The following is a 16,609-nucleotide window of genomic DNA, read 5'->3' as shown; positions in this document are numbered from 1 at the left end:
AATCTGTCCATACTTTGTGGATTGTCCCCAGTTATGGATTGTGGAGCTGCTACTGTGTAGCATCAGATACATTGATCTGTGTGTTCTGACATTCGTTGTAGTGCTCCATTTCTACTATGATAACACATGTTTAGTTTTGCTGACCACTGTCTCCCAATTCATCTCATAGTTGCAGCATTCTGTTACATTTCTGAAGCATTGCAACATCAAAACCAACTGGCTGTACATAGTCCTATAACAAAACCTTTAGTAATCTCATCTGTTTGATGAAATAGCTCTTGATGGTGTCTTAGATGCATCTTCACTCCTTAATTTTTATCCAGACAAAAAAACAAGTATTTTTGATGGGTGTGACAGTTGTGACGCTCCAGGGGGTTTAAACACCAGGCAAACAACAAAAGTCTGTTCGTGTTTGTTTATTCACACAAGAGTTTATAACATAAACAGCTATTATCCCAGTAAAAGGGGAAAAAAATCAAAAGTCCTTCAAGTTCAATGCGGTAAGTAGTATGAACATCTGAATGTCCTTTTTACCCATGGCAATAAACAATATAACAGTGATAGTTCTGTTCAGGCAGCTTTTACCAGTTTGAAGTGGAGCCTCCTTTGTAGCAACCTCTTAGCAGACTTGTGAGTAGCTTCCTCTAGTCAGTAGTAGCAGGGACAGGGATCTCATCAGCCTCCTGGGAAGACAAACTCCTGTTTTAGTCTTCCACAGTGCACATGTCTGAAGCTCTCAGACACACACGCGCACAGAAGCACGCACGCGTGCACAGAAGCACGCACGCACAGACACACACACACCACCCTGCTCTGCAGACTGACTCCTTTTATATCTGAGCACCACCTGGTTCCCTGGCTCAGGTGAAAACCTGTACTGGAGAGAGGATGCGAGGCCTACATCACCGAGTTGAGCAACCTCTGCGACACATACCTTCCATCCCTGACTTCTCCTCTCACCCTGCTACACAGTGTCACCAAAGTTAGCTTCACAGACTGGTTCTCCCGTTCTATCACGCTCCCAGATCACATGATTGATTCAAAATGGCATCAATGTGCATAACTTGCATGTCTGAACATACCCTCAAAATTGCATAGTGCTGTGAAAAAATCTTCATGGTGTGTCATTTTCTCTGTGAGGCAGTGTAATATGTTCACCTGACCCTGCAGCTTTTATACAGTAAGGGTACTTTCACGTCTGTGTTGGGGGTTCCAGTTTCCTGTTCCATTTGGCGAGCAGGAAAAAGGAAGCTCCTGGCCGAACTGATTCATCTTATAACAGAGCCAAACAATGCCAAACTGATCCCATTGACTACAATGGGGTCCGTTCTGTTTCCACCCGGTTGCCCAGCATTTTACGGGAGGGAAAAGTGCTGCATAGAGAGAATTTTTTTCCGGAGGTTCAAGCGCAGATGTTAAGGCAGCCTTACTGAGCTCCACATAGTGTCAGCTGTATATCCAGCAACAGAAGTAGTTCAGTGATCCCCGTGGACACAGGGTGTGACTCTATGCAAGCTCCACCACTAAATATATATCGAAAATGTGCATCCTTTCCTAATTGCTACATATGAAACATGCTTTTAGCATAAAATTATTTTTTAATAATATATACAATCAATCAATAACTACCCCTCCCCCAACACATTTCTCGAACGACTACCAAGTATATACGTTTGCCCAGAGATCTGTAATAAGGGAGGGTCATGGTACCTTATGATTATATTTTGCTGTTTTATTTCACTCACCCAATTGCATGCAAAACATGTTTTCTCTATATACAGTACTTTGCCCCGATGCCACCTGCAGACGTTCTTTTGGCTTTATATGGGCATAGCTTTCATTTGGCAATAGGTAACATTTTTGTGGGAACTCTAATTAATTGCATTGTTCAGCAAGGTGTCTGGGAATTTGTTTTCAGGGCATATTTGGCAGATCATTCCTAGCACAGGCAGGTTTGCAATGCATTTCCAAGAATTCCATGAGTTAATTGACCCCTATCCTTACCTTGCCCCCTTCCGTCGTCCTATAAGTCTATGGCACATTGTATTGGATGGTATCGGTATGGCATGGGAGTTTATATCCTGTATGCTTCTTGTTAATATTAATGGGAGTCGATGACTCATTGGCGTGTATGTGCACTGTATGCGTTCACAGAGAACAGAACAGGAAATGGTTGTCGGTGCCAAAGAAAACATTATGTTACTGTACATTAATCCCTTCTCCGTAAGTAAAGAGAAAAACTTCATAAAAGTGAAGCAAATTAAACAGAGCTCAGGACAGGTATGTCATGTGGAGCTGTATGTAACACGACAGGTAAAGACGTAGCATGAGAACATGTAGGGCAGCCGTACTGCAGTGTAGGGTGTCATTGACTGCAATGCTGAACGTAATCTCTGGTGTCAGCATGATCCTTGAAATAGTGTCAGATTAAGGAATCCGGTTTTACAGGAATACAAATGAACATGAAAGAACGAAGGACAATGACAAGAAGCAGAGCATATGATGTCTTCTATTTATACCCTTAGGCTTCCTGTTTAATATTGGACTTGGAGAATTTATAATTTTTGAAAGAAACATTGGGACTTTGGTTATTTTCCACTGCAGACTTACTGAACGTCAGATGCTCTTTTCCCGTGCCATCAGGCTGCAATTGTGTGTATAATATATTGCAATATGGGTCATTGCTAGGTTTCCAGGAACATGTCAAAAAATATAATATGCAATTACTTTCTACGCACCTCCTAAATATGCAAGAAGAGGTTTAACTTTGGTCCTCAACACAGCAAAAGCAGGACTAGTAGGAGAGTTGGAATGGGTTCTACCTCGGAATGGCTGGGCTTGAGCGCCTCCCATGATTATAGGCACAGTAGGGTGAAATAGCAGAAGTCAATTACTAAGACGTTGCTACAGTCTAACAAGATCAAAACTAGTTGGCTTGTCCATAGAAAAGTAAAATACATGAGTATGACTTAACTGGCAGCTGCACAATTGGATTTGCATTGCGGAATCTGGAGTGGGCGTCCGTCTCCCCGGGTTCCGCAGTAAATACCTTCCATAGCTTGCTGTGGAAAAGCGTTCGCAGAGGGAAAAAAATCGCAGCATGCTCTATTTTTGAGTGGATTCTGCATGAACGGCTTCCATTGAAGTCAATGGAAGCCATCCGACCTATGGCCCTTCCGTGATTGACATTGCGGAAAGGTCGCGGATCCTGCATCATCGCTAGGCGATGGCGTAGGAAAAGCAGGGCTTTAAAAAAAATCTGTACTGAGTATGTAAAACAGTGAGCATTCGCAATACAGAAAAGATGACCCAATGACAGGTACGCTGGCCGGGCACAGGGTCGGATGCCGCTGCGGGCTCCCACATGTGGAATCCGACGCAGTCGTGTGCAGCCATTCCCATCTTCATGCCATGATAATGATTCTCTGCAGTAGATCTTAGAAGACTTGTGAAAGTACAGGCATATCCCGAAGGAAAACCCGCTGCTGTCTCTAAGAGAACTGTGATGTAAGGCTGAACAGGAATGTGTCATCAGAGAATGACCTCTTGTGTGTCTGTATGTGTGTATATATATATATCTGTTTTTCATGTTAAACATATTTTTTACTGATTTTCTTTAATTTTTGATGTGACAATTTATATTAAAAAATTCCTAAAATACTGCATACTTCACATTGACCACTAAACCTAACAATAGCCTGACACTTCCTGTTCTATAGAGAAACCTTTTCAGCAGTCATCTCATTATCATCACAGGGAGGATTATATTGAAAGGTGACACCTATATATAGATAACACAGGATCCACCATTTACAATAGAAGATGGACACAGCTCACCTCCTTCCCCTCCCTGCACAATGACCTCTGCAAAAGTCACATGCCTAGAACAGTCTCCCATAGAAGTCAATGAGTCCATTCCTATGTATTGTGTCAATGGCCTATGAGGTTGCTGTAAAGCATATGGCCACCCCCGTAGCCACGTACAGACAGGAGAATAAAAAACATTTACCGTCAGAAAATAAAAGCAGATTAGAAAAAAAAGAATAAGTTTCAATCAGAAGGTGATGCAGCGCTGCACTAGCACTACCTCCCCTTACACTTGGTGGAGGCCCTCAAGGTTGGACCCGCACTATTCATAAAGTCTTAGAGGTATACCATCACTTTTAATGTCCTGGGATGGAAAAGCAAGTACACCCAGATACAATTGGCAACTGCTATTCACTGCTAGCCTTGTGCAATTAGGTACTTTTGATAGTTGATAGAGACATATCTAGTTCTACACAATGATTCAGTGTTTATACAAGAACACGTGAAAATGTCGAAGGTGATGACTACATGGCCTTAAGGGGGCATTCAGTGAATGATAACATGTTATGGGTACAGCAAAGTAGCAGCAACATGTTATGGGTGCAAATATTGGTATAAATAGAGCAGAGACCAACAAATCGGATGTTGATTGAAGCTAAAGACATCAATACGTAGGTCTTCTAATGATAGAAATAGACTCACTTTGATCACAATGGATTACTTTAATGTTTCTATAGCAAACTATAATATTAAATATCATGTTGTGGTATAACAGTGGGCATGGCATGGGTATGGCAGCATCATTTCTGTTCACTGTACATTGTGTGCCAAAAGTCATGGGATAGCAGTATGTAAATTGCTTATGTAGTGGTGTTACCTCATGCAACAGCTTGAATGTCCACACATGTATAGGTTGTGAGGTGTCATCTTGAACAGTGGCCAGCTTGCTCATGGCAAGGCGATGTGAATTATCGGAGTTCGAATGAAGTGGGATAATGGGTGCCAGATGGATGGGACATTCCATTTCCATAGTTGTGCGGGCATTTAACATTCCTTGATTCACAGTGTCACGTGTGTACCAGAAAAATGTAATTGAAGGCACTAGCACCCAAAGTGAACAGCGCAATGGCCACCCACGATGCTTAATGATCGCAACTGGTGATGTGTGTCTAGAATTGTCTTTGCAAATTACTCAAACAGAAATTACATCCACATTTAACTTAGAAGGCCCCACATACCTATCCCACAGGTTAGTGCACTGTGTTCTTTATCTTCCGTAGGATGTGACAACAGAAGACCCACTAGAGTGCCTCTGCTAACACTACAACACTGGACACAGAGACTCACCTGGGCTTGTGAGGTCCCTAACTGGACCTTAGAGGACTGACAATATGTGGCATGACTCGATGGGGCACAGTACCAACTGTTTTAGGTTGATGGTAAGACTCATGTACGGTGCAGACCACATAGAGCCATGGACTCCAGCTGTCAACATGGCACTTTGAGTGCTGGTGGTTGCTCCATACTGGTGTGGGGTGTGTTCTCATGGCATGGGTTGGGTCCACTAGTCCACCTAAGCACATCTTTGACCAGTGCCTGCTACGTTTCACTGCCTGGTGACCTTTTGCAGTCCTTCATAGACTTTATGAAGGACAATGCCCAAGTTATCTAGAATTGGTTTGAGGAGCATTTTGGACTGTTTCTACAAATAGGGTGGCCTGCATGTACACTGGACATTAGCTCTGTTGAGCATTCATGGTTTGTGGCGGAGAGGTCCATTCACACCTGAGATCCTGCACCTACAAATACTATGGAGCTGTGTGTGGCTATCTAGACAGCATGGCTCAACATCCCTCCAGATGTCTTCCATCCACTTGTGGAATCAATGCCACATTGAATTGCTGCACTCTACCGGGCTAGAGGGGGTGTCGTACATGATATTAGTTCCTGTCCAATGACTTTAGGCATTTCACTTTATAATGGCATTAGTTAAGTATTGTCCCGTTGTGTTCTTGGCACCTGTAGTTCTTTAGGTTTCCAGGAGCACACTGCTGCAGGTTTGGTTGATTTGGCTGGTTGATGGTGTGAAGTTCTCCAGGCAGGCAATCACCATGTGTCTGTATAGAAGACACAGAAGCAAAATAAATAGAATTCTATTAGACCTTAAGATTACTAAAATGAAAAAAAAACATGGTATGCAGTGTCCATATAAACAGGTTCACACAAACTGGTGATATTGCATTTAAACAAGCCAATACATTGGTATAAAAATATATAGAAGTATTCTGTGCTTATAAAGTAATAATTCAATCCAATATGCATAAAGAAAAAGGACTACAGATATACCAGTAGTGCGTTCCTGCACCCTGACGCGCGTTTCACCACCTGCTTTCTCAAGGAGTCTATGAATATTAAACATAGGTGGGTATATATCTACCAAACAATCAAGTACAAGTGACATCATAGGTGTTCCACCACCAGAGCAGCTCAAATAGTAGAAGGACTCTGCCCCTTGTGTGTGGGTGTGGATGTTTAGAATCATAGAATGGTAGAATTGAAAGGGACCTCCAGAGTTATCTGGTCCAGCCCCCTGCTCAGTGCAGGATTCACTCAATCATCCCAGACAGATATTTGTCCAGCCTCTGTTTGCACACTTTCATTGAAAGAGAACTCACCACCTACCCTAGTAACCTGTTCCACTCATTGATCACCCTCACTGTCAGAAAGTTTTTTTCTAATATCTAATTTATGTCTCCTCTCCATCCCCGTTTAAACTATGTCTGTTTTGGTGTATGTATGCATGCGTGAGGTTCTGGGTGGGATTCCCCTGTGTCTGTAGGTGTGCAGACACCTGGTGTAAAAGTCTTGTTCAGTGTATATCTGTAAGTGTTCAGATATCTGGTGTGTATTATGTTGTATGTTGGAATTCCCTGTGTCTGTAGGTGAGCAGACACCATTGTGTTATGTCTTTATTTGGTGTTCCTGCCTATTCCTATCTAGGTTAAGACAAGTGGTCCCTAAGCTCCAATGTGGGGCTGTTCTTATCAGAACGATTGACCTGCTTGTAGGCAGGGTTCCCTTTCGTTGGTTTACTTATCTTGTTAGTGTAGGGACTAGCAAGGCAACGAGGACCCTTGAGATGAGCTTGTGAGCTTAGGTACTTTGGCCAAAATACTAACTAATATGTTGTATGTCTTTGTATTTCCATCTGCTTGTTGTGTTAGTAAAGCTGGTAAATATTTGGCCGTCCGGTGCTGGTGTGGGGTTAAGGTCTCTGTTTTCCCTTTGTTGCATGCATGTTCGGTTTATGTTTGGTGTGAACATGTCCGATCATGTGTTTATCCCAATATCCTTTCCCTCCAGCCCTAAAAGTATTACTTCCATACAATGAATAAGACCTGGTGGGGCACACCTTATACTTAAACTACAATGATGCTTAAATTGTGTACACTTTGTCTAAGTACAATATGTTGGGGTACAATATGAAGTGCAATGTGGATTTATATACTATTGTGATGAATGTTCCTCATCAACATGAAAGTAATGAATAGCCCTGCAGAGACTTGTTGTCATCCTGGATTTGATTCTATTATTACTGTTGGACATTGGGACCAGAAACTGTGTTTCATGGAACGTGTAAAAGCCTCGGCATTTCACAGAATTGCTGGTTGTCAATGCTTTCACTCTAAGCCTTTTAAAACAATGGATTGTATATTAACAAAAGAGCCTTTAATTAGTAATTCTCTGGGGCGATGTTTCTCAATTATTTTGGTACATTTTAAAATGAGTTACAGAAAGAAAAAAAAGGAGTCATTATTTTTAGTCGTTCTGTTTCTCACCATGGTTTCAGACTGACGTCTTTTTATTATATAAATATGTACTCCGAGCATTCATTTAAGCAAGCAGTCATTTATTTGAACTTTGAAAACTAATGGAATACATGCCAAGTCCTGTGAGTTTTAATTTCCTGTCGTGCAATTCAACTAAAGAATAGCTTTACACAAATAACACCTAGATCTAGAACTGTAATCAGTTTATTCCTGTTTCTCCAATTGTACAGTTGCAAGAAAAAGTCTCTGGATTTACCTGGATTTCTGCACTGATTGGTCTGATTGTTATCTACGGTTAGTTACAATTATACACAAACATATAGTAAACTACTAACACGAAAATTGTACTTTTCGTATTTTCTATTTAGCACACTGAGTAAAGGAACAGCACAGAGAGAAAGAGTAAATGAACTTCTATGTTTACCTCTCCAATTAATTGGCAACAGGTATTTCAGTTAAGGAGATGAGATTGTAAGAGTGGGTTTCACAGGTGCTTTTCACATTAGGCATACGAAGCCTAATGGTATGTTTGGAGGTAAAGAAGCACAGCCCACCAATGCAAAAACTTCATCCCAACTGTGAAACCCAACATTATGGTTTGGTGCTGCCTTGTTGTCTCTGGGCCGGACGCCCTGTGATCATAGATGAGTCAATGAATTCTAAGGTGTATCAAATAATTTTACAGCAGAATGTAAGGGCAGCAGTTGATGACCTCAAGCTGAATAGACTTTGGGTCATACAACAAGAGAATGACCCAAAGCACACAAGGAAATCAACTAAAGAATGGTTGAATAGAAAAGATTTGTGTTTTGAAATGATCTATTCAGAGTTCTCTCCTTAACCCTAACAAAATGCTATAGCATGATCTGCAGAGAGCTGTGCACACAAGGCATCCCAGAAATGATGAATAGAAAAACATTTGCAGGGAAAAATGCTCTGAGGGAAATGGGCGATGGCCTGGTAAGCTCGGCGCATTTGCGCCTGCCTCACCAGGCCATATGAACGGGCGCACAAATATTTGATTTGTGCGCCCGTTCAGCAGATTTTCATATCCCAATGTAGCGTATATCGGCCGGCCGCTAGCAATATTCAACAGTGGGGGAGGAGGGTGGAGCACTGACAAGTCTCCGCGATGAGCCTATCTAATAGACAGGCTCATCGCGGAGAATCGCATTAAATCCCAGCATGTTCCAGCCGCGATTTTAATCCTGCGAGTGGAGAATTGCTATGATTCTCCACTCGTAGATGTTGGGCTGCACTTTCCATACGTAGCCTATGGAAAGCTTTTCATACCGTGATCCATGGGCGATTTATTGCTGTGGATCACACTATGACTATCGCCTGTGGATAGGCAGCCTAATTCCAAAGGGTTCACTTACTTTTCCTTGCAATTGTATAATTGCAAAACAAGTTATTCCAAACACAGGTCTGGATTTTCTTTATATTGAACTGGGCACTTATACTGGACAAGTACAATATTGAGGCTATATATATTGCAGATTCTTCTTGCCCATTTTTGATGCCTTCTTCCCACATTGAGGGACCAGACACTGAGTGTGCTCTTAGTAGCCCTTATAAACACTAAGAGCTTGTTCACATCAGAGACCATTTGGAATCTCCATTGTTGATTGAAATAGGACAAAATAGTGCAGCACACAACACTAGTTTGTTGTGTCATATCTGGGTAAATGCTGGCTGTCTGGAAACTGAATGGACCCGGTTATAGTCAATGGGGTCCGTTCAGCGCTGTTTGGTTCGGTCATATGGTGAAAATGCTAAATGCTGACACTTGATAACGAGCGGCCCATTGAAACAAATCGGTAGAGAAATACATTATTTTCATCGAGTCGTTAATAGTCGTCCAGTGTCACCAGACTTTGGCTAACAGAAGTTACCTGAATCAACACTGAAGAATAATAGGTTGAATTGTTTCGACATATGTCTTTTTTTAACCCAACTAACGTTACCTATAAATACATCATTGACATTATACAATATATACCATGAAACAAAGGAAAACTTTATAAAAATATCCTTTTTGGACAAATTAGGAAAACAGAGCAATCCGCTTTTGTGTGTCGCGCACTAAAGTGTTAACATACACTTCCTACCTAACATGATGGAAAAATAATTAGGATTATGCTTGTGAGGCTTTGGGTGTCATGTAACATATATCTAATGAAACGGAAGCACGATGTGTACCGAAAGACTGCCTACGGCAAAGTATGTGATTACGAAAGATAGCACCACGAGATATAAATTTACAGAGTGTGAGCAACAGAGTTGTTGTTTTAGGAGGGATATCAAATGTTAATTTAGGATCCTCAGTAGAGATGAGCGAGCACCAAAATGCTCGGGTGATCGTTACTCGGGACGAAATTATCGCGATGCTCGAGGGTTCGTTTCGAGTAACGAACCCCATTGAAGTCAATGGGGAACCCGAGCATTTTTGTATATCGCCGATGCTCGCTAAGGTTTTCATTTGTGAAAATCTGGGCAATTCAAGAAAGTGATGGGAACGACACAGCAACGGATAGGGCAGGCGAGGGGCTACATGTTGGGCTGCATCTCAAGTTCACAGGTCCCACTATTAAGCCACAATAGCGGCAAGAGTGGGGCCCCCCCCTCCCAACAACTTTTACTTCTGAAAAGCCCTCATTAGCAATGCATACCTTAGCTAAGCACCACACTACCTCAAACAAAGCACAATCACTGCCTGCATGACACTCCACTGCCACTTCTCCTGGGTTACATGCTCCCCCCCTGCACGACGCAGTGTCCACAGCGCACACCAAAGAGTCCCTGCGCAGCCTTCAGCTGCACTCATGCCACACCACCCTCATGTCTATTTATAAGTGCGTCTGCCATGAGGAGGAACCGCAGGCACACACTGCAGAGGGTTGGCACGGCTAGGCAGCGACCCTCTTTAAAAGGGGCGGGGCGATAGCCCACAATGCTGTACAGAAGCAATGAGAAATCCAATCCTGTGCCACCTCCATCAGGAGCTGCACACGTGGGCATAGCAATGGGGAACCTATGTGCCACACACTATTCATTCTGTCAAGGTGTCTGCATGCCCCAGTCTGACCACGTTTTTTTATAAATAGTCACAGGCAGGTACAACTCCGCAATGGGAATTCCAAGTGCACCCACAGCATGGGTGGCTCCCTGGAACCCACCGGCTGTACATTAATGTATCCCATTGCAGTGCCCATCACAGCTGAGGTAACGTCCGATTAAATGCAGGTGGGCTTCGGCCCACACTGCATGCCCCAGTCAGACTGGGGTTCTTTAGAAGTAGACACATGCAGTTACAACTCCCTGTGGACCCACAGCATGGGTGGCTCCCTGGAACCCACCGGCGGTACATAAATATATCCCATTGCAGTGCCCAACACAGCTGATGTAACCTCAGCTTTAATGCAGGTGGGCAAAAAATTAATTGGATTACACTGTAGGCGAGGGCCCCAAAAAATTGGTGTACCAACAGTACTAATGTACGTCAGAAAAATTGCCCATGCCCAACCAAGAGGGCAGGTGAAACCCATTAATCGCTTTGGTTAATGTGGCTTAATTTGTAACTAGGCCTGGAGGCAGCCCAGTTAAAATAAAAATTGGTTCAGGTGAAAGTTTCAACGCTTTAATGAGCATTGAAACGTATAAAAATTGTTTACAAAAATTATATGACTGAGCCTTGTGGGCCTAAGAAAAATTGCCTGTTCGGCGTGATTACGTCAGGTTTCAGGAGGAGGAGCAGGAGGAGGAGGATGAATATTATACACAGATTGATGAAGCTAAAAGGTCCACATTTTTGATGGTGATAGAGAACAATAATTCCATCCGCGGGTGCAGCCTACGTATTGTTTAGGTATCGCTGCTGTCCGCTGGTGGAGAAGAGAAGTCTGGGGAAATCCAGGCTTTGTTCATCTTGATGAGTGTAAGCCTGACGGCACTGTCGGTTGACAGGCGGGTACGCTTATCTGTGATGATTCCCCCAGCCGCACTAAACACCCTCTCTGACAAGACGCTAGCCGCAGGACAAGCAAGTACCTCCAGGGCATACAGTGCGAGTTCAGGCCACGTGTCCAGCTTTGACACCCAGTAGTTGTAGGGGGCAGAGGCGTCACGGAGGACGGTCGTGCGATCGGCTACATACTCCCTCACCATCCTTTTACAGTGCTCCCGCCGACTCAGCCGTGACTGGGGAGCGGTGACACAGTCTTGCTGGGGAGCCATAAAGCTGTCAAAGGCCTTAGAGAGTGTTTCCCTGTCTATGCTGTACATGCTGCCTGATGTCTGCGCCTCCCCTGCTACCTGGCCCTCGGAACTGCGCCTTCGGCCACTAGCGCTGTCAGATGGGAATTCTACGATCAGTTTGTCCGCCAGGGTCCTGTGGTAAAGCATCACTCTCGAACCCCTTTCCTCTTCGGGTATGAGAGTGGAAAGGTTCTCCTTATACAGTGGGTCGAGCAGTGTGTACACCCAGTAATCCGTAGTGGCCAGAATGCGTGTAACGCGAGGGTCACGAGAAAGGCATCCTAACATGAAGTCAGCCATGTGTGCCAGGGTACCTGTACGCAACACATGGCTGTCCTCACTAGGAAGATCACTTTCAGGATCCTCCTCCTCAGGCCATACATGAAAGGATGATAGGCAAGCAGCATGGGTACCCTCAGCAGTGGGCCAAGCTGTCTCTTCCCCCTCCTCCTCATCCTCCTCATGCTCCTCCTCCTCCTCCTCAACGCGCTGAGATATAGACAGGAGGGTGCTCTGACTATCCAGCGACATACTGTCTTCCCCCACCTCTGTTTCCGAGCGCAAAGCGTCTGCCTTTATGCTTTGCAGGGAACTTCTCAAGAGGCATAGCAGAGGAATGGTGACGCTAATGATTGCAGCATCGCCGCTCACCATCTGGGTAGACTCCTCAAAGTTTCCAAGGACCTGGCAGATGTCTGCCAACCAGGCCCACTCTTCTGTAAAGAATTGAGGAGGCTGACTCCCACTGCGCCGCCCATGTTGGAGTTGGTATTCCACTATAGCTCTACGCTGCTCATAGAGCCTGGTCAACATGTGGAGCGTAGAGTTCCATCGTGTGGGCACGTCGCACAGCAGTCGGTGCACTGGCAGATGAAACCAATGTTGCAGGGTGCGCAGGGTGGCAGCGTCCGTGTGGGACTTGCGGAAATGTGCGCAGAGCCGGCGCACCTTTACGAGCAGGTCTGACAAGCGTGGGTAGCTTTTCAGAAAGCGCTGAACCACCAAATTAAAGACGTGGGCCAGGCATGGCACGTGCGTGAGGCTGCCGAGCTGCAGAGCCGCCACCAGGTTACGGCCGTTGTCACACACGACCATGCCCGGTTGGAGGCTTAGTGGCGCAACCCAGCGGTCGGTCTGCTCTGTCAGACCCTGCAGCAGTTCGTGGGCCATGTGCCTCTTCTCTCCTAAGCTGAGTAGTTTCAGCACGGCCTGCTGACGCTTGCCCACCGCTGTGCTGCCACGCCGCGTGACACCGACTGCTGGCGACGTGCTGCTGCTGACACATCTTGATTGCAAGACAGAGGTTGCGTAGGAGGAGGAGGAGGGTGGTTTAGTGGAGAAAGCATACACCGCCGCAGATACCACCACCGAGCTGGGGCCCGCAATTCTGGGGGTGGGTAGGACGTGAGCGGTCCCAGGCTCTGACTCTGTCCCAGCCTCCACTAAATTCACCCAATGTGCCGTCAGGGAGATATAGTGGCCCTGCCCGCCTGTGCTCGTCCACGTGTCCGTTGTTAAGTGGAATTTGGCAGTAACCGCGTTGGTGAGGGCGCGTACAATGTTGCGGGAGACGTGGTCGTGCAGGGCTGGGACGGCACATCGGGAAAAGTAGTGGCGACTGGGAACTGAGTAGCGCGGGGCCGCCGCCGCCATCATAGCTTTGAAAGCCTCCGTTTCCACAACCCTATACGGCAACATCTCCAGGCTGATAAATTTGGCTATGTGCACGTTTAACGCTTGAGCGTGCGGGTGCGTGGCGGCGTACTTGCGCTTGCGCTCCAACACTTGTGCTAGCGACGGCTGGACGGTGCGCTGAGAGACATTGGTGGATGGGGCCGAGCACAGTGGAGGTGAGGGTGTGGGTGCAGGCCAGGAGACGGTAGTGCCTGTGTCCTGAGAGGGGGGTTGGATCTCAGTGGCAGGTTGGGGCACAGGGGGAGAGGCAGCGGTGCAAACCGGAGGCGGTGAACGGCCTTCGTCCCACCTTGTGGGGTGCTTGGCCATCATATGTCTGCGCATGCTGGTGGTGGTGAGGCTGGTGGTGGTGGCTCCCCGGCTGATGTTGGCGCGACAAAAGTTGCACACCACTGTTGGTCGGTCGTCTGCACTCTCAGTGAAAAACTGCCAGACCTTTGAGCACCTTGGCCTCTGCAGGGTGGCATGGCGCGAGGGGGCGCTTTGGGAAACAGTTGGTGGATTATTCGGTCTGGCCCTGCCTCTACCCCTGGCCACAGCACTGTCTCTTCCAATCTGCCCTGCTGCTGCCCTTGCCTCCCCCTCTGAAGACCTGTCCTGCTGCTCTTCCTCCGAATCCTCTGTGCGCTCCTCCCTCGGACTTACTCCAATTACTACTACCTGAGTGATAGACAACTGTGTCTCATCGTCATCGTCCTCCTCACCCACTGAAAGCTCTTGAGACAGTTGCCGGAAGTCCCCAGCCTCATCCCCCGGACCCCGGGAACTTTCCAAAGGTTGGGCATCGGTCACGACAAACTCCTCCGGTGGGAGAGGAACCATTGCTGGCCATTCTGGGCAGGGGCCCGGGAACAGTTCCTGGGGGTCTGCCTGCTCCTCAGAATGTGTCATTGTAATGGAGTGAGGAGGCTGGGAGGAAGGAGGTGCAGCAGCCAGAGGATTCAGAGTTGCAGCAGTGGACGGCGCAGAACTCTGGGTGGTCGATAGATTGCTGGATGCACTTTCTGCCATCCACGACAGGACCTGCTCACACTGCTCATTTTCTAATAAAGGTCTACCGCGTGGACCCATTAATTGTGAGATGAATGTGGGGACGCCAGAAACGTGCCTCTCCCCTAATCCCACAGCAGTCGGCTGCGATACACCTGGATCAGGAGCTCGGCCTGTGCCCACACCCTGACTTGGGCCTCCGCGTCCTCGGCTGCGTCCACGTCCTCTAGGCCTACCCCTACCCCTCAGCATGGTGTATTACCAGTAGTGCAGAAACAGAACGCTGTAATTAAATGTGCCGCTTATTGGCCTGTGGTTGGAGGCTGACTTCGCTTACGGAACGCACAGCAGAGGCAGGAAAGAATTTTGCGCAAGCCTGCTGTAACACTTAGCTGGCTGCGTATGAATCAGGACAAGTACCCCCAGAAGAGACCCAGTACACTTGTGGACAGGAATACAGCGGTGATTGTAAGAGGCAACACAGTGGCAGGAAAGAATTTTGCGCAAGCCTGCTGTAACACTTAGCTGGCTGCGTATGAATTAGGACAACTACCCCCAGCAGAGACCCAGTACACTTGTGGACAGGAATACAGCGGTGATGTAAGAGGCAACACAGAGGCAGGAAAGAATTTTGCGCAAGCCTGCTGTAACACTTAGCTGGCTGCGTATGAATTAGGACAACTACCCCCAGCAGAGACCCAGTACACTGAGGACGGTCACAGGCAGCCCAAATAGATTTTTTTTCCCAAATGTTTTTGGAAAGGCCCACTTCTCATATACACTAAATATGTCTTCTGTCCCTGCCTCACCACTACTGGCCCTGGACAATGTAAAATTACTGCAGGACGCAATGCTCTGCACGGCCGATATACAAAAAAAAAAAAGTGCAACACTGCAAAAAGCAGCCTCCACACTACTGCACACGGTTAGATGTGGCCCTAAGAAGGACCGTTGGGGTTCTTGAAGCCTAAAATAACTCCTAACGCTCTCCCTATAGCAGCTGCGGCACCAGCAGCACTGTCCCTGATCTCTGTCAGAATGCATCTGTGGCGAGCCGCGGGAGGGGCCGATTTATATACTCGGGTGACACCTGATCTCGCCAGCCACTCACTGCAGGGGGTGGTATAGGGCTTGAACGTCGCAGGGGGAAGTTGTAATGCCTTCCCTGTCTTTCTATTGGCCAGAAAAGCACGCTAACGTCTCAGAGATGAAAGTGAAAGTAACTCGAACATCGCGTGGTACTCGTCTCGAGTAACGAGCATCTCGAACACGCTAATACTCGAACGAGTATCAAGCTCGGACGAGTACGTTCGCTCATCTCTAATCCTCAGTGATGGTGCTTGCAACTCCTACAAATTTCCTGCCTATTAATTGACAACTATGAAGCCATTACAAAATCTATGTAATTCTGAGTTCATGGGGGAAGGGTGTGGGGGGTGTATACAGGGTGTCTCAAGAGTGTGGAAACACTCATGTAAAATGAAAACGCTTTGGCAGCGGTGATCCAATTTCGCATAAAAGCTGCGGGGGAACCAAAATCCACTGAATGAGGCCAGAATAGCAGTTGTTGATGCTTCATCAGTAACGTATTAGGTCACGCAGCGACAGACACTGCTTCTCGGAATTTGGAAAGAAGTTTGACAACTGCACTGCGGGTAATGGGAATTCTGGTTGGATATCGTTGATTGCAATTTGCTATAATGACCTGTGCTTCATTCACCTGACATAAGAATGATCTCAACATGTTTTGATTCAGGTAATGCCATCATTCACATTGCCTGCAATGAAGAAAAATCACTGTGTTAACATGAAAATGGAAAAAGAATCACACCATAGTTTATTTCTGGTGAAACTCTCTGTCAATTTGATATATCACACACCTAACTTCCCATTGGAAAAATTAGAGATGAAACCAAATTCAAAATGTTGGTCGCATGGCCTAAGAGATTTCCACCTTCCGCCACAGCTTGTATACAAAATTGCACCACCGTCTGCCAAAGTGTTTTCATTCTCTACCGGCTTTTCCACAC

At 46.1% G+C, this 16,609-nt stretch overlaps 1 long non-coding RNA gene across 2 annotated transcripts in view; it reads right to left on the bottom strand.

The window, feature by feature from the left end:
• Nucleotides 1-486: 486 nt before the first annotated feature.
• LOC136577496 (uncharacterized) overlaps nt 487-16,609 on the bottom strand; it is an 89,661-nt gene continuing 73,538 nt past the window's right edge. For both annotated transcript variants that reach the window (XR_010786497.1, XR_010786498.1), the window contains exons 5-6: nt 5,827-5,924; nt 487-683 (exon numbers count right to left, since the gene is read on the bottom strand). This is a non-coding gene — a long non-coding RNA (uncharacterized lncRNA). The remainder of the gene's footprint in view (nt 684-5,826; nt 5,925-16,609) is intronic.

The sequence above is a fragment of the Eleutherodactylus coqui genome, chromosome 8, assembly GCF_035609145.1.
Source record: "Eleutherodactylus coqui strain aEleCoq1 chromosome 8, aEleCoq1.hap1, whole genome shotgun sequence".
Classification (NCBI taxonomy): Eukaryota; Metazoa; Chordata; class Amphibia; order Anura; family Eleutherodactylidae; genus Eleutherodactylus; species Eleutherodactylus coqui.
Note: the sequence above shows the minus strand (reverse complement) of the source record. Positions and strands in the feature narration are given on the sequence as shown.